Source organism: Mya arenaria, chromosome 2 (assembly GCF_026914265.1).
Source record: "Mya arenaria isolate MELC-2E11 chromosome 2, ASM2691426v1".
Lineage (NCBI taxonomy): Eukaryota > Metazoa > Mollusca > Bivalvia > Myida > Myidae > Mya > Mya arenaria.
Window position 1 is genome coordinate 40,477,724 of NC_069123.1, and position 23,593 is coordinate 40,501,316.

At 36.1% G+C, this 23,593-nt stretch overlaps 1 protein-coding gene and 1 long non-coding RNA gene across 2 annotated transcripts in view; one reads left to right on the top strand and one right to left on the bottom strand.

Moving 5' to 3' along the window:
• Positions 1 to 23,593, bottom strand: part of LOC128223959 (epithelial membrane protein 2-like) — a 49,103-nt gene that overhangs the window by 11,663 nt on the left and 13,847 nt on the right. The gene's annotated exons all lie outside the window — the stretch shown is intronic.
• LOC128223963 (uncharacterized) lies at positions 20,951 to 22,293 on the top strand. Its single transcript, XR_008259409.1, has 3 exons — positions 20,951 to 21,256; positions 21,516 to 21,693; positions 22,058 to 22,293. It is a non-coding gene; the product is annotated as an uncharacterized LOC128223963 (long non-coding RNA).

The following is a 23,593-nucleotide window of genomic DNA, read 5'->3' on the forward strand; positions in this document are numbered from 1 at the left end:
ATAAAACAACAAAATTGAAAGCACAATATACTCGTATAGTCCCAAGCATCATTGTCTTGTAATTACAGTATGTCAAAACAAACAATTTCTGAAACACTTAGATAACATAATAAAATATATGTTTATTTATGTGAAAGGCCTCCAGCTCAAAAAGCAAATTGCAATACAAATCAATATAAAGGACCAAAACAATTAGTAAATGTCTTTGTTCTGAAGATGCTAGATTAGTCCTTGGCTGCCTGACTAGGTACATGACAGTAATGTGTCTAGCATCCTGTTTGTATGTAAACAAGATGTTATATAATTATATAAGTCGATAAGTGCTCGTAGTGTTGTTCTCGGATACAGAAAGGTTTTATCAGCAATGACTACAAAAAGATAATATCTTGAGGGGAATAATTAATAACCCAAACCTTACCCGTTTACGATGGTTCCATTATGAAACATTGTTTTGTAACGAGTTCTAAAAATCGCTTTCTGCAGATTCCAATAGTCGTTATCTTGATAAAGTCTATCATAGATTAGTATTCCATCCACACGTTTTGATACTGTATATTAATTAGCTGTAGGTGGATCACAAGACTAAAAAATAACATGCACATTTTATCTAACTGTTCAACCTTGCTACCACTGATGCATGATATTATACTACATATATATATATATATTTGCTATTTTGCAATATATGCATGTATTGAACAATACATGCATGTCAAGCTTACTTTCTTTTCACTGACCGTGACATAGCGGTCATGTTGGCCATGTACTTAGACTGTATGTGCAAATTCTGTCCATGCTCTGTATGTGACTGTTCTGTTAATGTTGGCCATGTACTTCGACTGTATGTGACTGTTCTGTTCATGATCTGTTTGTGCCTGTTCTGTTCATGTTGGCCATGTACTTAGGCTGTATGTGCATGTTCTGCTCATGTTGACCATGTACTTAGGCTGTATGTGCATGTTTTTTTCATGTTGATCATGTACTTAGGCTGTATGTGCCTGTTCTGTTCATGTTGGCCATGTACTTAGGCTGTATGTGCATGTTCTGCTCATGTTGATCGTGTACTCAGGCTGTATGTGCATGTTCTGCTCATGTTGATCATGTACTTAGGCCGTATGTGCATGTTCTGTTCATGCTTGTCATGAACTTAAACTGAATGTGCATGTTTGTTCATGTTTGCCATTTACTTAAACTGCATATGCACGTTTGTTCATGTTGGCCATGTACTTAGACTGAATGCGCACGTTCTGTGCATGTTTGCCATGTACTTAAACTGTATGTACACGTTTGTTCATGTTTGCCATATACTTAAACTGCATGTTCACGTTCTGTTCATGTTTGTCATTTACTTTGACTGCATGTGCATGCTTTGTTCATGTTGGCCATGTACTTAAACTGTATGTTCACGTTCTGTTCATGCTTGTCATTTACTTTGACTGAATGCGCACGTTCTGTTCATGTTTGCCATATACTTAAACTGCATGTACACGTTTGTTCATGTTGGCCATGTACTTAGACTGTATGTGCACGTTCTGTTCATGTTAACCATGTACTTAGACTGTATGTGCACGTTCTGTTCATGTTGACCATGTACTTAGACTGCATGTGCACGTTTGTTCATGTTGGCCATGTACTTAGACTGTATGTGCACGTTCTGTTCATGTTGGTCATGTACTTAGACTGTATGTGCATATTCAGTTCATGCTTGTCATGTACTTAGACTTTATGTTCACATTTGGTTCATGCTTGTCATGTTCTTTGCATGTGCATGCTTTGTTCATGTTGGCCATGTACTTAGACTGTATGTGCATGCTTTGTTCATGTTGGCCATGTACTTAGACTGTATGTCTGAACGCAGTCGTATATGTTCGTAACAGAGTCATACGCATCGGGAATGGTCCGGAGAGGTCTGCCAAGCACTCCCGACAGTTAGGTGCGTCCAGTAACATTCGGGAAACTCAGCCGATTTTGTCTAGTCGGATTACAATCGTGACTATGTCGTGACAGATTCTGCTGTATCGGATCAAAATCCTAACAATGTCCTGTGTTGTCTGGTCAGTGTCCTGTGGAATGGGCATGGTCTGGAGAAATTTTGCATTGCCGTTTCTATCACGTGAAACGGTTTTCTAACGGATGTCTTCCGTCAGCGTCGGTTCATTGTCTGGTCACTGTCTGATCTCTGTCGGATCGCATTCGGGAGAATCGGGACGCTGTCGGGACAGATTCGTTCCTTTTTTACCATGACAAAGATACAAATCGGATCAGAATCGGATTGAGAACGGGATAATCGGGACGAATTCTGCTGGAAACCGCTGGATCGGGACGCCTCCTGAACAATATCTGATTGTTGTCGTGATTAAATAAATGTTTTTACAAATTTTAATAAAAGTTTGAATTTCCAGCCACGAATCACAGGATCTTGATCAGACTTTTGACACATTTTAATCGGGAATGGTCCTATCAAGGACGGCCTTAAAAATCCTGAATGTGTGACTTAGGCTTAAGTACACGTGGTTATACCGATGCATTAACTCGCGTTAAGTACACGTGGTTATACAGATGCTTTAACTCGCGTTAAGTACACGTGGTTATACAGACGCCTTAACTCGCGTTAAGTTCACGTGGTTATATAGACGCTTTAACTCGCATTAAGTACACGTTGTTATAAAGACGCTTTATCCCACGTTAATACACGTGGTTATACAGACGCTTTAACGCACGTTAATACACGTTGTTATACAGACCCTTTATCCCACGTTAATACACACGCTTTAACCCGCGTTAATACACTTGGTTATACAGACGCTTTATCCCACGTTAATACACGTGGTTTTACAGACGCTTTATCCCACGTTGATACACGTGGTTATACAGACGCTTTAACCTCACGTTAATACACGTGGTTATACAGACGCTTTTACTCACAATAATTCACGTGGTTATACAGACGCTTTGACTCAAGTTAAGTACACGTGGTTATACAGACGCTTTAACTCACGTTAAGTAAACCTGGTTATACAGACGCTTTAACTCACATTAAATACATGTTGTTATACAGATGCTTTAACTGACGTTAAGTACACCTGGTTATACAGACGCTTTAACTCACGTTAAGTACACTTGGTTATACAGACGCTTTAACTCACGTTAAGTAAACGTGGTTATACAGACGCTTTAACTCACGTTAAGTATATGTTGTTATACAGATGCTTTAACTGACGTTAAGTGTATGTTGTTATACAGATGATTTAACTGACGTTAAGTACACCTGGTTATACAGACGCTTTAACTTACGTTAAGTAGACGTGGCTATACATATTCTTTAACTCACATTAAGTACACGTTGTTATACATATGCTTAAACTGACGTTAAGTACACGTTGTTATGCAAATGCTTTAACTTACGTTAAGTACACGTGGTTATACAGACGCTTAAACTCACGTTAAGTACACGTGGTTATACAGTTGCTTTAACTCACGTTAAGTACACGTGGTTATACAGACGCTTTAACTCACGTTAAGTACACGTTGTTATACAGATGCTTTATCTGACATTAAGTACACGTGGTTATACAGATGCTTTAACTGACATTTAGTACACGTGGTTATACAGATGCTTTAACTCACGTTAAGTACACGTGGTTATACAGACGCTTTTACTCACGTTAAGTACACGTTGTTATACAGACGCTTTATCTTACGTTAATACATGTGTTTAAACAGATGCTTTAACTCAAAACAAGTACACGTGGTTATACAAACGCTTTAACTCACATTAAGTACACGTTGTTATACAGACGCTTTATCTCACGTTAATACCACGTGGTTATACCGTTGCTTTAACTCACGTTAAGTACACGTGGTTATAGAGACGCTTCAACTCACGTTAGGTACACGTGGTTATACAGACGCTTTAACTCACGTTAGGTACATGTGGTTATACAGACGCTTTAACTCACGTTAGGTACACGTTGTTATACAGATGCTTTATCTGACATTAAGTACACGTGGTTATACAGATGCTTTAACTGACATTTAGTACACGTGGTTATACAGATGCTTTAACTGACATTAAGTGCACGTGGTTATACAGACGCTTAAACTCACGTTAAGTGGACGCGGTTATACAGACGCTTTAACTCACGTTAAGTACACGTGGTTATACAGACGCTTTAACTCACGTTAAGTACACTAGGTTTTACAGATGCTTTAACTGACATTAAGTACACGTGGTTATACAGATGCTTTAACTGAGATTTAGTAAACGTGGTTATACAGATGCTTTAACTCACGTTAATACACGTGGTTATACAGACGCTTTTACTCACATTAAGTACACGTTGTTATACAGACGCTTTATCTCACGTTAATTCATGTGTTTAAACAGATGCTTTAATTCACAACAAGTACACGTGGTTATACAAACGCTTTAACTCACATTAAGTACACGTTGTTATACAGACGCTTTATCTCACGTTAATACCACGTGGTTATACAGTTGCTTTAACTCACGTTAAGTACACGTGGTTATACAGACGCTTCAACTCACGTTGGGTACACGTGGTTATACAGACGCTTTAACTCACGTTAGGTACACGTGGTTATACAGACGCTTTAACTCACGTTAGGTAAACGTGTTTATACAGACGCTTTAACTCAGGTTAATACATGTGGTTATACAGACGCTTCAAGTCACATTTAGTACACGTGGTTATACAGACACTTCTTTTCACGTTAAGTACACGTTGTTATACAGACGCTTTATCTCACGTTAAGTACACGTTGTTATACAGACGCTTTATCTCACGTTAAGTACACGTTGTTATACAGACGCTTTAACTCACGTTAAGTACACGTTGTTATACAGACGCTTTAACTCACGTTAAGTACACGTGGTTATACAGACGCTTCATTTCACGTTAAGTACACGTTGTTATACAGACGTTTCAACTCACGTTAAGTACACGTGGTTATACAGACGCTTTAACTCACGTTAAGTACACGTGGTTATACAGACACTTCATTTCACGTTAAGTACACGTTGTTATACAGACGCTTTAACTCACGTTAAGTACACGTTGTTATACAGACGCTTCGTTTCACGTTAATTACACGTTGTTATACAGACGCTTTATCTCACGTTAAGTACACGTTGTTATACAGACGCTTTAACTCACGTTAAGTACACGTTGTTATACAGACGCTTTATCTCACGTTAAGAACACGTTATTATACAGACCCTTTAACTCACGTTAAGTACACGTTTTTATACAGACGCTTTAACTCACGTTAAGTACACGTTGTTATACAGACGCTTTATCTCACGTTAAGTCCACGTTTTTATACAGACGCTTTAACTAACTCACGTTAAGTACACGTTGTTATACAGACGCTTCGTTTCACGTTAATTACACGTTGTTATACAGACGCTTTATCTCACGTTAAGTACACGTTGTTATACAGACGCTTTAACTCACGTTAAGTACACGTTGTTATACAGACGCTTTATCTCACGTTAAGAACACGTTGTTATACAGACGCTTTAACTCACGTTAAGTACACGTTGTTATACAGACGCTTTATCTCACGTTAAGTCCACGTTGTTATACAGACGCCTTAACTCACGTTAAGTACACGTTGTTATACAGGCGCTTTAACTCACGTTAAGTGGACGTTGTTATACAGACGCTTTATCTCACATTTAGTACTCGTTGTTATACAGACGCTTTAACTCACATTTAGTACTCGTTGTTATACAGACGCTTTATCTCAGACGCTTTATCTCACATAAGGTACAGGCGTTTAGTTCTATATACTAGATACTTTTACCCGCGGTATGTACGCGCTTTGTCCTATATTTCAGGTACACTTGTTTCAGTTGCTATTATTCACTATTGGAGCATAATTTGAAACAGCAGATAGGTGTTGCATGAGTATATGTTGATATTCATTTATTATTAGTACCTATTTACTTTCATATAAAGAAAAACAAAGTTTACATAGAATAGTATTTGTATCGTCTACAAGGATGATAAATGGAAACGGAAAATGCAAATTTGTCAATCAAAAGTACCTACAAGAGTTTACCATGATTTTTATTATAACTATACTTCTCAAAGCTGTCGGTAGGCGAGATTTTGTTGTTAAAATATGACAGAGGTGATAACAACAATTACCGAAACCGTGCCAACATAATTAAACCTGTTTAGCGTTTACCTATATAATAATTGGATGTGTTATTTATCTGAAAAACGCTGCATCGTTTTCAAACAGAGTTGTTTCTTAAGCAATAAGGGAATAAAGTTGTTATATCTGTTGTTGTTTCTGTTTTTGTTAAGTCGATGTTGTTGTTGTTATTATTATTGTTGTTGTTGTTGTTGTTGTTGATATCATTTTTAGAGGTGGTGGTGGTGGTGATGGTGGTGGTGGTGATGGTGATGGTGGTTCCATCAAAACATGCACTCCAATCGATTCATCTTCTGTTTTTAAAAACATTTTGAGTTCAGTATCACTATCAAAAATGTCTGATGTGAATATACCTTATTAATATAATCATAACTTCAGCACGACACAGGGCCACATTATTCACTACAATAAGTCTACGTGTGTTTAAAATACTAACCCGACCCCCTAGTAACTGCTATCGTAACATATGTTATCAATTTACATCATATCTATATGCTTATCAATCCAAGCGAGCACCCTGTTTTAGATGTACTTGAAGGATAGGTAGTTGTTAGGAGACAACACTGAGTATGAGCATTCGTATCAGATATGAATCGAAAATCGTTCTTTTCTTTGTCGTTTATTCTGCCTCATAAACATAACAAATATTGAAGGAACATAACTCTCAGCACGATGTCTTGTACAAACCTCCCGCGTGTGTCATCTCGTCTTATAGTTCTAATTTAAGCCATGTGTAATAAACGAAAGAACAATTGATCCTCCCATTCGTCGGTAAATTATTCTATGTTTTCGCCGATGTTCAAAGGCCTTACCCCCAGCATGTATCGATCCACTACTTGTTTGATACTGATGTTAATGATGTTTGTTGGTTCCGTCTGAAGATTGTGTCCCTAAACGCAAAGGTGCAGCAAATTGTTTTGTCCTTGCACTAATATTGCAATACTGGTGCTATCATATTTACATGAGTCGTAGGTGCTACGCCAATGTCCCTTAACATGCATGTGAGTACGTTGTTCAAGTGACACTCTTATTCAAAATCAATGTATACACATGTATTATGCACCAGTCAATTGTAACCACGGTCCCCCCAGGTCCGGGGGTATACCAGTGATAGCCGGGGAAATGGGCCTTGTTTTTACCTTTCAGGTGGCCCAGCAGTACCGGTAAATGCGGTGGTTTTGTCTTCGCTTTAAATATAGCGGGGAATGGGCCTTACCTAGGGTCCCTGGGGCGCGGGGGCATTTGGCGGGATTTTACCATCTGTTCGGGGCCGTGGTTACAATTGACTGGTGCATTACAAATATCTATTGTAAGTGATAAACCTTTAATCATTTACTAAAATATGCATTTATGGAAAATATTTATTACTGATAACAATGTTGTTAAATACATGCGTTAAGTAGGGCGAGCGTTTACCTATTAAACGCTAGCAAACTGGTTTAATTTGTATCCCTGTTGTAATTCAGCGCGTACACTGCAAACGGAGAACCATATAGCAAACGATGCCCGCAAATATATATACTGGACGCATGGCTGATTGGTCAGATTAATTTGAAAAAAGACTGTGATTATTAAAAATATCATAGGCTATTAAAAGGTATATCTTGAAGAATAATAGCAAATAAGACATGCGCATAAACTGTTACCTTGGAGAATACAATATCGAGCGAAATGAAGGAAGCAGTATAAACCACAATAAGACTCTTCATGAACAGACGAGTGGTACAATAAATGAGATAGATAACTTTTCCAAGGTTCATAATCCAATATAGTATACATTCCACGGAATTATGTCAGCTCTCATTGCGTCAGTTCTATAGCACCATGCATATTGCATTTTGCCAATATAACCTATCCAACATCTTACAATAATATCAAATATTTTCCTGAATGTGAACAAAACTGGTATTCTTACAGTATTAATTTTAGCGTTTTACCTACCCTTTTTGTCGATGCTTCGGTCATGGGCCGTATTCAATAAACAGCATTGATCAATATTTACTTAAAGAGTAGAATGCGTGTTTGATTGGACTGTAAAATAACTGCGCAATAGTCTAAATGGAATCAACAAGGAATATCTAAGGATAAGAATAAATTGAAAACTGACCCATACTAAGAATATGAAATATGCAAACATGTTCCATTTGATATTAAAGTCGGTAAACTGAAACAGATATCTCTATATACATTTCATGAAGTTTGTGCTTAAGATCACACGTTTATTGCTTATATAAGAAATGAATTGCGGGATTGATGTCATTATCGGGATATGAACGCAGTTGGGCTGGTTAAAAAGTATGTTGAGTCCGAACTACGTTCATAGCCCCAATGTCGGAAACAGTTTATGAAATGACGTCACAATAACGCGGAAAAAAAACAATCACTTAAAATAACTTTTAAACGAAAGTTTGAAACACTTATGACAACAAAACATTGATCATATCATAAATCTTCTCGTTCTTACATGTTGATTTTAGTTTTTCGGGGTCTGCTGACACAATTCAAACAATAACAAGATGGACAATTTTCAATTTACATGTATAATGTTATTCGATGACTCACGATCCGAACATATCCGAACATGTTGCGTTCATCGGATGATAATCGCAATTGCCGAAAGGCAATTCATATAAGGAATGGAAGTTGAGGTGTTAATATTCATACTGTCTTCAATATCTTCATCAACACAAGATTAATTTTAAAGATAACCGGTATTCGGAAACGAAACAAATGTCAAACAAAATTCTAGAGAATCAAAACTGACAAATTACTGCCTATTTCACACCTCCTATTCAAAATGTGTATGTGTGAAATCGGTGATCAGGCTTTCAACGAACTAAGCCTGTTCATGAAAGGTATGCAATTTGTCATGAATCTATTCTGATTATATCAAAAACTAATCAGGACGCAAAATGCTCGACTGATCAGAACGGAAATTCCAGTAGGCTGTTGAAGAATACAAATGAAAATACACGGATTACGGTATCAGTTCTTCTATCAAATCAGGGAAAATGTCCAGAATACATAAAAATAGTTCAGGTCATGATGATTGCCTTCGCGTACTAAAAAAGCGATTCCATGTTGTGTGTGTGTGCTAAGTTAATTAAATCGAGCCTAAAAGTTCAGAATAAACATCTGCATCATATTGTATAACACTTGGATTGGTTGTAAACATCTTATCACTAGGCTAGCTGCATATTTATATAGTTTGGATAAATATTGACCAATCAATAAACATTTAGCCTTTTAATCAAACAAAAGGTTAACCAGTTAGAACACCTCATGTCTCTAATAACAGGATTAAGCTAAGCTAACTATTTAAGTTTTGATCATTGTTTGTGCACTGGTCTGATTTGGAGTTTGGAGGCCAATTGTGTAAAACCGGTTAGGTTTTTTGGTTTGTTCAAACTTATCCAAAAGGTTATTGATAAGTATTGACAATATTCATCCAATGTAAGCTATTAACCAATCATTATCGTTTTAATGAGTCAAATAACCAAAAGATGGACATGTGGACAAACTATACAGTGGTTGCTGATACCTGACAGGGAAATTATGATAATTACGATAAACTTTGCGAGCGAGCCCTTTCTTAATCATTAAGAATTACTTCGGGTGATATTATTGACTTGGAATACAACCTCATTGGTTGATACATTTTCAACGCAAAATCTGACGCAAGGGGTGTGTATCGGGTGAGTGGCAGTAGGCGGACCCGCGAGAGTTGAAATTTTTAATAATTAAATCTAGTACTTAATGATTGCCTATCTGCAATTTCATTGGCTGAACATGTAGAAATTATTCTAATTTTTGTTAAATCAAGATTAAGTAACTACCTTTGCCAAATGATATATACTTTAGCTTAGTAAGCCTTTAAGATGTTTCGAGAATATGGGGTCAGACTATCTAAATGTATCAGTTGATGATATAATTATCATTTTGGGACCAAATTCCAAATATCTGCCATACCTACAGGTAACCTCTCTGTTGAATGGTAAAGTGCTTGAGAGAGCAATGCTCCTTGCAGTCTTATTTATATTTCTTCGTTGAACAGGTTAAATCGACAGTCTTGAAACAGTGGGGGAAAAGCGTACCGACACTTCTTAGTAATTAAACTTCATAACTGAAACACATCTGTTTTCCGTTGTTTGTATTATTTTTTGATTCACTATGACTTTGTGAATTCCAGAGCAAAATCAGGATGCAAAAAGGGAAATTATAATGTTGTTGTTGTTGTTGTTGTTGTTGTTGTTTTGTTGCCAAAGCTATAATGGTAAATGGTTCTGCCGCATTCATGCAATTCTCAATAGTTATTTAAAAATCAAATTCGACGTTTTCTAAGTGTCGATATATGTATTATCCCACCCTAGATATATAAAAGTAATAAGGATACAATAAGACCCTGCTGAGTCTGTAGTGATCCTACAGTTCTCATGTTTTATGAATTATAACTACGTGTCTTGTAATCATTCCGACCGCTGTGTGATTGATAACAGTATGCATTTATATACTTGCGGAATAGAGAAACTCTGCATGCAAGACTGTATTTGTTCTGAATTATGTAAAATCGAAAGGTGTGCTTTCAATACGTTGCTTGCAAAAGATGTGTGCTTTAAATGTTATTCAATTTATTGTTTGGTAAACAGAAACGTCTTTAAATGGGTTTGTCCTGTTAAACGTTTTGTAGATGCATTCGAATGCTCAAACAGGTTTTGAAATTCTAATACATGCTCTTGTATTGCATGCATATAGTTTGTGCTACAGAAATATGTTTGCACTGCTAGTTTATGCGTTTGTTCAGGGTGTGTTTTTACTGCTTACATCTACGTGCTTTTGTCAGAGTGTGGTTTTTATCGTTGCCTGCCTTCATTTATAGCCAGGCTTTTATTACTGCTTGCATCTAGGTTCTTTTGTTCAAAGCGTGGTTTCTATTGCTGCTTGCATCTAGGTTCTTTTGTTCAAAGCGTGGTTTCTATTGCTGCTTGCATCTAGGTTCTTTTGTTCAAAGCGAGGTTTCTATTGCTGCTTGCATCTAGGTTCTTTTGTTCAAAGCGAGGTTTCTATTGCTGCTTGCATCCACGTTCTTTTGTTCAGAGCGTGGTTTCCATTGCTGCTTGCATCCACGTTCTTTTGTTCAGAGCGTGGTTTCCATTGCTGCTTGCATCCACGTTCTTTTATTTAGAGCGTGGTTTCCATTGCTGCTTGCATCCACGTTCTTTTATTTAGAGCGTGGTTTCCATTGCTGCTTGCATCCACGTTCTTTTATTTAGAGCGTGGTTTCCATTGCTGCATGCATCCACGTTCTTTTATTTAGAGCGTGGTTTCAATTGCTGCTTGCATCCACGTTCTTTTGTTTAGAGCGTGGTTTCTATTGCTGCTTGCATCCACGTTCTTTTGTTCAGAGCTTGGTTTCCATTGCTGCTTGCATCCACGTTCTTTTATTTAGAGCGTGGTTTCTATTGCTGCTTGCATCCACATTCTTTTGTTCAAAGCGTGGTTTCCATTGCTGCTTGCATCCACGTTCTTCTATTCAGAGCGTGGTTTGTATTGACGCTTGCATCCACGTTCTTTTGTTCAGAGCGTGGCTTTCATTGATGCTTGCATTCACCTGCGTTTGTTAAAAGCGTGGTTTGTATTGATGCTTCATCCACCTGCGCTTGTTTAAAGAGTGGTTTGTATTGATGCTTGCATCCACCTGCGTTTGTTAAAAGCGTGGTTTGTATTGATGCTTGCACCCACCTGCGTTTGTTTAAAGCGTAGTTTGTGTTAATGCTTCACCCAACTTCGTTTGTTAAAAGCGTGGTTTGTGTTGATGCTTCATCCACCTGTGTTTATTAAAGCGTTGTTTGTATTGATGCTTTATCCAACAGCGTTTGTTAAAAGCGTGGTTTGTATTGATGCTTTATCCACCTGCGTTTGTTAAAAGCGTGGTTTGTATTGATGCTTCATCCACCTGCGTTTGTTAAAAGCGTGGTTTGTATTGATGCTTCATCCACCTGCGTTTGTTAAAAGCGTGGTTTGCATTGATGCTTCATCCACCTGCGTTCGTTAAAAGCGTGGTTTGTATTGATGCTTTATCCACCTGCTTTTTTTAAAAGCTTGGATTGTATTGATGCTTCATCCACCTGCGTTTGTTAAAAGCGTGGTTTGTATTACTGCTTGCATCCTCGTGTGTTTGTTCAGAGAATGGCTTTCATTGCTGCTTGCATCCACATACTGTTTGTTCAGGGCATGTTTTGTACAACATGTTTATGTTTGGCCATTAACTTGTGATTTAACTGCAGTTATTTTATATTATATAAAAGTGCTGCTGCGGCAAATGCATGTTTCTTTCTGCAGGTAATATTAACCGTTGGTGCATGTTTCTTTCTGCAGGTAATATTAACCGTTGGTGCATGTTTCTTTTTGCAGGTAATATTAACCGTTGGTGCATGTTTCTTTCTGCAGGTAATATTAACCGTTGGTGCATGTTTCTTTTTGCAGGTAATATTAACCGTTGGTGCATGTTTCTTTCTGCAGGTAATATTAACATTTGGTGCATGTTTCTTTTTGCAGGTAATATTAACCGTTGGTGCATGTTTCTTTCTGCAGGTAATATTAACCGTTGATGCATGTTTCTTTCTGCAGGTAATATTAACCGTTGGTGCATGTCTTTAAACTGCAGTATTTGTTTTTGAAATGCAGTCAAATGCATTACTAAAATAATTGTTTATTTTTTTAAGTATTAACTTTACTATCAGTTTCATGAATAAGTGAAAATCTTTATCTTTAACACATCAATATATATCATCGCTTTTTTATATATACATATATAACTTAATGAAATATAAACGGTCAATAAAAAGTTACTACACGAGTTTTAAAAATATGTTACACAACTCAGAAAGTATACAAGTTGTAACTAGATGTATACCGAAATCTCTGTCATCACATTTGAACATTTTTGTGTTTATTTTCTCTAGGATATTCTGTGTGTTCTTTCTTCGTAATCTATATTTCATAAGCTGTCGTTAGACGACCCGCCTATGTTGTAAAAATATGTGAGGACTAATAACAGTAATTACTAAAACAGCATGATTTGACGTCTTCCCCATGTAATTTTATTTGTTTTTATTCCAAAAAAAAAACATAAACATTATTTCCATACACATTTGTCTCCTTGGTAATGAAGGAAGGTGTTTTTGTTGTAGTTATTGTTGATGTTGAAATGCAGTATTACTCATTTCCAAGAACGGAGACAGTTTTTTTTCCCAAACATCATGCATTGTGCATGTCTTAGACTCTGATGTTAGACGATGCTGTTAATGCAAAATATTGTTTAACATTTCTTTATTTACAACTGTTGGATTTATTTCAAAGGAACAGTCAGATCACTGCGGAATTACAATCACAATTCATTACATTATATTTACGACTTGATAATCTTTTACATATTTAACAAGTGATACAATCTCGTATATATAGTACGATACTCTATGGGATCTAACATCCGTGGTCTATTGGTAACACACCTGACTATCAATCCAGGGGTCGAAGGTTCGATTAACGTTCGATGGACGTTAAATGGGGGTCCCGTGTGACAGTGCTATACACTGGTGAATGTTAAAGAACCAGGGTAGCTCTAACCAGGGTTACATTCTGTCTGTGCACTATGCTCCAACAACCTAACATGACTAACAATCTTAACGGAGCACTTGCCGAATGGGCATGGCCCGAGTGCGAGTATAAATAAGCTTACACACCGTGATCTAACATAATAACGTCTGATACCAGTTTACATCATAGCAAGTACGATAATCAGACCATCCGTTTACACCTTTTTTCGATCAAACTGACGGATCGGTATTTCGAAAAAAACAGAATCTACTCTTGTGAGAGTCATATGCAAAATCATCTCATCAGATGGGATTTGTGAATCGTTCATTTTGGTCTCAAACAGATATCAAATACGAAGGGAATATAACTGACAGCATGATGTGTTGTACAAACATAGTTTGGTGTATGGCATCCGCGTCTTAATTAGGTTTAAGGGTAGTCTTGTGGTATAACCGTTTTATCCACCCATTTCCTCGTATATGCAAAGAACTATAAGGTATTTCGACCGTTCTAAGGAGGTATCCCAGTATTGATCGACACGAGATTTTATTGGTTTGTATTGGTAAATCTTAATGGTAAAGATAAATGATATATTTTTAGTAAAATAAAGAGGGAGTTAAAAAAATCAACTCAAAACAATATTTTGATGCCCCCAATTGATAGGTATTCATAATTTATCTATCGTCTCTTGCCGTTTTCCTTCATAATTGAGTGACGTATTTCAATTCAAAATGCGACAAAAATAGAAATAATACTTCTAGAAAAAGGTGTGAAGAATGAAGAAGACAAGACAAATTAATTTGATGATAAACTGCGATTATGAAAATGCCTCAGACTTTATTTCAAGCTGTGTGAATGATGGCAACTATGACAAAGAACAAATTGAATATATATAACCTTGGAGCACATTATCAAACAAAGAAAATTCAGCAGAACAAACCCCTATAAAGTTATTCATCAACGGACACCATGAGTTAAGAAAACCGTGTTGTGGTATTAGACGCAAAAATCTAGAAAATAGAAATTTAAGTATACCGTAAATAGTTTATCATATACCGTTATACTGTTGCTGGGTTGGAATCGCTTCATACATGATTGATCACCTCGACTCCCTGTCAAAACCACAATTGCAGACAGAGCCGGTGTAAACAATGTGTGTTCGGTATAATAAATATCAGATGTGATAACGCATCGGTAGACATTAACTCTCTCGGGTAAACATTATATGCTATCACCCTCCACGGCATCTGATATGTATATACTAATGGCAATGAGCTGAAATTGCTAATTCCATACATTGACGTAGTTTGTGTTTCCGAAGGATTCATACATATTTACATTCACACTTCATTTTCTGTACGATAGAATTTGCGTTCTTTTTGCACATTTTCCATGAACCGGTCGACCTTTCGTGACCTCGTAGGCGGAGTTTTGAAAGAAAGACCTGGGACATGCATACGAAAAACACAAGTTAAAGAAAGATAATATTCTTGATAAACTCGAAAATTATTACAACAAAGATCAGTTTGACCACAAAGAAAAATAGTAATAAATAGGGCAAAATATAGATATAAGGATTGATTGTATCTGTGGACCAGAGTGCTTGCATTCACTACGCTGGGCTGCGATTTTGTAAATTTTCCAAACAGCACTTGACAGGGCTACATTGATTTGAAAAAAATCGCCACCGAGTGTTCATTCTACATGTAAGAACTGAAAATAGGAATCAATGGTAAAATAACGTGTTCATATAGAGAATCTTTAAATACTTCCATAAGAATAAGATCAATCTGAATGATAACATGTATTGTGAAGCAAGTGAAGCAAGATAATATCTAACGGGAATTAAATGACGTTCACACCGACCAATTACTGCTTATTCAACTCCGGATATTCAAGATCTCTATGTAAGACACGGTAGCACCGGGATTTTTTTTTCAAAGATCTAGGTCTGCTTAGGAAAAGTATCCGTCATGAAGCTATTCTGGTTCTCTCAGAATACAAATGAGAACAGATAAACAGGATGGATCAACCAGTAAGCTCATTAAGAATTCTAATTCAGATCCAAGGATAACGATATCAGAGTTTTTATCAAGTTGGGAAAAATGCACTAAAGCTTTGTACATTACAAACAAATATAGTTAAGGACATGAGAACATTCCCTCTACATCCGAAACAATGCCCAAATGTGTATGCAGTCGAACCCCGTTGGCTCGAACTCTCAAGGACCAGCAAAAATACCTCGAGCCTCAAAAAATTCGAGCGAAGCGGGATGTTTTACCTTTAGAAAAAAAAATCGATCCTTCACATCAAGTTCGAGCCAACGAGGAATTCGAGCCAAGCTAGCTCGAGCCAACGGGATTCGACTGTACTTTAGCTAGAGCCTTAAAGAGAATATAGTTATCCGACCCTCAAATTAAATCAAATCGATAATGCAATGAACATTTTGCAAACTCAATTCTTATATTTGGCAAAGCTTAACTGTCTTGGCATATGCAATCTTCAAGGTAACAATTATTGGTAACCACTCTGTGGGATGCCTGATTGTTGAATGGTGAAGGACTTGGAGTGAGAATTGTTGTTCTTGTAATCTCATCAAAATTCTTTTTCGTTGAGCAGGTTATTGAAAGTAATGTGCTTCCTCCTCGACACAGATAAAATGGCATGTGAGTTGGGAAAGAAAAACATCCTTCAGCGGTAATCTGACCTTAAAGTCCTTATATCAAATTGTTAATTAAGTTAATAAAATATATCGTGCAACATGAAACACTTACATTGTTATGTTACTTAATAAAAAGTATTTCAAGCTTAAAGTGACACTCTTATTCAATATAATACATACACATGTATATAGCAAACATAAATTTGAGTGATAAATCTTAAACTACTTACAAAATAATTCATCTTTGGAAAAAATAAATTACTGATAACAAGATGGTAACCGTGTTTTAATAGCTAAAAACGCAAATATATTAATAATTGGTGAATGCTAAAAGATTTACTGCGATTTACTATCGTCTCATAAGGTAGAAATACCATGTTTTCTGCATCTTTCTTTCAGATTAAACTCGGTATTCTGAATAAAAACTTTTGTTTATGACATTTATTCATCATTTTTGGTATATTAAAAGAATTATATTAATCGTGGTAAATCTTATTTGGGAGTAAGAGTGCATTTTTAAAGTGCATCTTGTTTTAGTTTTTTTTTTTAATTTTATCAAATTCAGAGAAAAGACGATGAAGCCTAGTTTAAGAACAGTTATCTGTCCCCGTGAATAATGAACGTTGTCTTAGAGAATCTTTATTTTTATTCAAGATGAAAAGAAAATGAAAGAATTTATTATTTTTTATCTCAAAAAATATAAAGGAAATAGTTCCTACCTAAGACAAAGACCATTACCAAATCAAAGTAAGATTATGTGTTCATCTTTTGCTGCTAAGATTGAGTGTTGAGATATGTATTGTTCCACCCTCGTTAAATAAAAGCAATAATGATAACAATAAAACCTTGCTGAGTCTGCAGTGATCGTACAATTCATATGATTTATGAATCATAAGTATGTGTTTTGTAATCATTCCGGCGACTGGCTGATCGGTAACAGTATAAGTTATATACGTAAGATCTCAAATAAAAACGCTTTCGTAACCTTGAATTGAGGGGGGAAATGGCATCATCGTTCACAGAAGGAACTTAAAGGAAACAGGTAACGACAAGCAGACAGACAGAAGGTCTCATTGTCGAACAAATGCTGACGAATTGTTTACGAGACGGTGTTGTTTTTGGACGGTACTGCGAAGCAGTGCCGTTCATAGGTATCATGCTACTTTTCGACAGGCATGCATCATTTGGTCCCCGGCTTCATACCTCAAACAGAAGCGTCCAGGAACCAGTTTTAAACGGAAGTGCACGGCCAAATAAAATAAACCTTTTGTCCGCTATTCATAAGTACGCGAGTCAAGTAGCGCCCAAAGGCGGCTGATTCATATTGTAAAATATATTCTTCGACTGTAACTCCACAATATTCACAGTGCAATGTTAAATAAAAACACAATGGTTACACATGAATTGTTTGTAGGTTATACCTTTCTCTTATGACACTAGTGTTTTATGAAAAACGTATTCAGATCGGCTTCTTTCAACAAAACATCGCCATTTGGAACTATCTTAGCAGGTGCGCGTTGTCTTGTGCTAAAAGGCTGACCCGAGAGCTGACCATATAAATGAAGAGGGAAAACGCTGGCCAGAAAATTGAAAATTGAATTATTTCTGTTGAATTAATTTTTATGGGTTATTTTGATTTCCTTGTACTATTGAATGTATTATACCTGATTTATTATAAATATTTGTATAATTTATAAGAGCGTTTAGTTAAAGATGGATGACTTTTTAACCATTTGTAGATATAGAAGTATCAATCTAGATCTAGGCCACACCACGTACATTAAATAAATTTCAAAACTCGGCGACCCATAAAACTTAAAAAAAAATATCAAAATAGTTTCATTCATTTTTTGGTCAGCCTTTTCTTCCATATCCATTGTTCAGCCCTTAGGTCTGCCTTTTAGTATTCAAGGAATTTGATTGATATGTTTCAAATGATGTATGAATACACATCGTTCCAAGCATCTTCCAATCATCGGCCGGCAAGTTTCGGTGAGTGACTACTTACAACAGAGTTTTCGAAAGAATTTAGTTTGTTCTTTATTTCGGTATATTGTTCTGATATTTTAAAAATGATATGTAGGAGCACATACAGTTGAAAAATTAGTTCGGTCAGTTATTAAGCTATAGATATCTTACTTTGTAGGAAATTAGAAGTTTTGTTGCTGTTATTATTTTCGTTCACGGTTCAGTTAAAAAAATTCCTATTGACAGGAGTCCTACACACGCTGTCACAGAACAAAACAAGGACTATGAATGCGACTGACTCTGTGTATAGTGAGTATTATTTTTGCCATCTAAAACGTGAAATTATTGTGCATCAGCTTTGTATAGCCTGTCGGTCTGTATTTAACTGCATTTAAACAAAACTGTGCAATATAGTCGTTGTTTACATTCAAGTCTAAAAATAGACGTAGAAAGTAGGTTAAAGTAGGGTTACTCAATAGACTGCGTAACTATTACAGTTAATTTAGGTTTGATTTGTGTATGAACTGTTTTTATTGCAAATGCTAAAAATTCATGGTGTTGCAAGTATCGAGTGTGCAATTACACAGCTCAGAAACAATTTATTCATTTGTTTTGTTTAGGCCTGAAAAAAATACATTTGGCTCGGGTTACCCGACCCTACGTACGGTATAGGCGCCGACCCTACCGTTTTTATAGTCAGTTTGAAAAAAAAAGGAAAACTGATGTGCGTTCATAGTGTAACGGTCCGCAGTAGGGGGCGGATGTGCGTTCATAATAATATTCCGTATAAAACGGAAGTACGTTCGGTATACGTATGTAAACTTGGTTGGTAATATGCAAATTAGCAAAACCCGGTATCTGTTAGAATAGAAAAGTTAGTGTATATAAAGACCAGTGGACCCCTTCAGGGTCGATCATGCTTTTCTCTGAAGGGATCTGTTGGTGTTTCATTGGCGTCGCACGTTACAGTAGTTTAAAACCTTAAATGCTTATACAGAAGATAACTTTAACACCATTCTCCAATGATGAAAATGACATTCCTATATAAAGCCGAATACAATAAACAAATTTTAAAAAAAAAGATAAATACCCTATCTATTTTTTAAAAGGATGTAACCCTTACCAAACAATTCTTTTAGGCCTTATTGCCCACCAAAGGAAGCAACACTTTCAAATAATTCAGTTCTTTTCCAAGAACTCAAAAAAGCTATTACAGGACAAGATCGCTTTATTGGGAGATTTCAATTATGATCAAAATGAAAGGGCTTCTATTGCACACTTTTATCATACCAATTTCAATCTACGCCAGTTAATAGATTCAGTTACAACTGATTATGGCTCATTTTAATACCATATTTGCACAAACTTGGATTCAACTTGTTTAAGATCTTACGGCACTCTAGAATCATACTTCTCTGATTACATACCATTGTACCTGTACTGAAAGTAGACTATATTTTAGTTAAATGCTATAATATGATTGACAGTAAGTTACGAACTATGCTTCTTTGACTGAAAAAGTGCTCTCAAAGGTAACAATGCACATGCCTGACTAATATAATAACTAGGTGTTTACACAATACCACATATAGAAGTCAGGGATGCGATTTGTCCGCGGATTCGCGGAATTCCGCGGATCTTATGGCCCCAGAGACCCCTCAACCCCCCCGCAAAAAAATTAAATAAATAAGAAAATATTAACTGGAAAAAAATATTTGGTAGCTTTCAGTTGTTTAAGTTAATATTCAAGTTTGCTTCAAATGTAAAGTCAGGAGAGCCCTCAAAAGAGCTTCTAGAAAGCCTTCTCTACAGCAGTGCGCTTTTGACCCAAAGAGCGCCCCATAAACCCATGGCCAAAATGTTTCAGCCCTCCGGCTGCCAGGTCAATCACATCCCTGAGAAGTCTGTATGAATATTTAACACCCCTGACATTGAAAGTTCCTCCTTTAAACATGACTAATAAATAGGGTAATATTTTCTTCTTATCAAAACTGATATTGTGCAAAACAATGTTAGATGTTTTTGTGTATCAATGACTAGGTAAAGCCCTCACTGGGGGCTGTATTTATTAAGCAACTTTGATTGAAGCCAGTGGTCGAAATTAGCACCAGCCCACAAGCCATGCACTGGTAAAATGACTTCCGGGCTTGCTCAAATTCTGAATTTTATATAGCATGGCTTGTTCAAAAATATGATTCCATGCAATAGCATAAGAATTCGGGCTTGTTCATCCAAAAGTCTAATTTCGATGACAAGGATAAAGCTAAGATCAATACTGAATACTGGCTTTGCTCTCAACATTTATCACTGTATAGCAACACTATTAATTCAACCGTTATTTTATCATTTTTAATTATCATTTTGAATTATTGATTGGAGTTGTTTTAATTTTTTCCAGCATCTGTAGCAAAGTATTGACGCACTACAAATGAACCTTATTCTTCAATTTCCATATAAAAAATCATTAAGCTGATCAATTGATAAAATAGACATCGCCATTTTAAAATGAAACATGTATTTGCAGATGAATTCCGTCAATGAAGCCTTTGAAAAAAGAGGGCCATACCCCAGTCTTTGCCTGTGGGAATGTGGTGTACCACAGGAGGTCAGATGGCATTCCATGATGGAATAACATTTCTTACCAAATTCAGCAGGTCAAAAGTGCTCTTTACCATCCACAGACAGTATTTGGCAGACTAGGAACAAGAAATTCCACTACATGTAATAGCGGTTTGGTTGTGCATGAACAGCAAATGCATCCAGTGCTGGTTTGTTAACATGCAGGGGCTACCACTGTCTTCTTTTAGGATAACAAGGATGTCAGTTTCCAGCAAAATAATCCAGGTATGGAATCTTTCATATATCATAAATTTTTTAATCCATTTTACCTTCAAATATAAATTTAACTACTGAAAAATATCTAACTATCAACTTGCTGATATGTCAGTTTCTAAGTTTGCCCTAAACTCTTTCACACAGCCACCACTTACATGTATATATATAACTTTGCTTTTGTATAGTGCTAGTACATATTTTTTTGTGTTTCTCTGTTAATGTAAATCACTGAGTTTATTAAGCATTTTCTTCTTGTATTCTAATGCAGGAAGAACCCCAGGTCTTACTGTTCAAGACGCAATGAGGTTGTGACCATCAGGCTCAAAGCTGTGGAGAAAGATGTCTGGCCGGGAGACATACTGATGTTATGCTTTACTGATGTTGTTGCCAACACCTACAAACCATTCACTACAACTACCACAACAAACAATGTACTGATAATGCAGGTGAATATAATTTTAGAATAACCATCAGATATCTAGAAAATTTAAGCTGAGTGTCATTTATTTGGTCCAAAAGCCTATGATCTTTTGTCAGATCAATAATCATACTTAAAACAACAAGCATCAATGCTGTTTGAAAACTTTTTTTTCATTTTTGTTTCATTCAGCTTAAGATTTGTGTTTGTCTAGATGATACATCATACATTTTAAAGAAAAAAACAACACTCGTTGCCAAATACAATACATTCTTTCTTTTGTCTCTAATTTCAGCTGTATTTCTTATTGATTGTTTAAATTATGTTAGTTGATAGGTATTTTGAAGTATTCAAGGTTTGAATTTATTATTAGCATGTGTGAACATTTGCAGAAAATCTGAGCTACCTTTGTGAAAGAGGCCAAGAGAGGATTGGATGGTGGAGTTTCAGATGACACAATGCTGACTGTTTCCACCCAGCTGATTTTGCTTCCTACAGGCAACAGAAGGAAGTCTTCACTTTTATTTTAAACAATTCAGTTTTAATGCCACCAATTTGTCAAGATAACATGTAACTGAACAGATTGAAATTACACCAACTTCCTTCATTAACACAAATTGTGTATCTGGACCATCAGCTTGAACAGTATTCTACTCCATTTCCTCATATTCAACCATTACTAGAAAGGTCTGAAAGGCATTCATACTAAACGAAGAATAATAACCTCCTGTGTTATAAATTCTGTTGCAACTTGAGATGACCAGTATGTACAGACAGTGCCAAGTTTATTGCATTTATTACGTGTGTCTTATCTGACAGTGCTCTATGCATAGATATTGTACTTGAAGTTAACTATGATTTTATTAAGATGCGATTTTTCACTCTGTATTGATGTTCACATACTTCAATTTATGTTGCCATATCAGTGTCACTAACAGATAATCTAGATGAATTTGTTTTTATTTATTTCTACCACTGTTGTCTATGAACATGTTCATATCATATAGTTAGTACACTTCATTATATACAGGGCAGTCAATGTCTTATTTCCGATAACAACTCAGCAATAAGCCTCTTGACATTTCTGCTTTGAATTGTCTATATATTTTTCATTTCTATCTAAGTTTGAAGTCTAATCACTATTAAAAAAACAGGCTCTACTTATGGCTGCCTAGAAATGTCTTCCAAATTGATAATTAATTAAAATAACAATAACCTAATGCCCTTATGTGAACATATTCCAAACATTCCTTAACAGCTATGAAATTATTTTTGGACAAACCTTTTTGCAGTTTACAGCCTTAAACAAATCAAGATTTCCCCCAACCAAATGCACTGCTTAACCTATCAATAAATGATTTTTAGCTCGACTATTCGAAGAATAGGTGGGCTATACTACTCGCTCCAGCGTCGGTGTCCGGTTAAAGTTTTAGGGCAAGTTGGGATTTTCACTTATAAGTCTAATACCCTATATTCAATTGACTTAATACTTCATGAAGTTGTTCAGGGCCATCACATGATGAGGTTAGTTAACTCTATATTATTCTTTAAACAGATTATGGCCCCTGATTGACTATGGAACTTAGGTTAAAGTTTTAGGGCAAGTTGGAATATTTATTAATAACTTCTATATCCTGTGTTCAAATGACTTAATACTTCACACAGTTGTTCAGGACCATCACACAATGAGGTTACATAACTCCATATTATCCTAAATACAAGTTATGGCCCCTGATTGACTTAGGTAAAAGTTTTAGGGCAGGTTAAGTTTTAGGGCAAGTTGGGATTTTCACTGAAAACTCCAATACCATTCATTCAATTGACTTAATACTTCACACAGTTGTTCAGAGCCATCACATAATGAGGTTAGATAACTCCATATTATTCTTTACACAGAATGGAACTTAGGTTAAAGTTTTAGGGCAGGT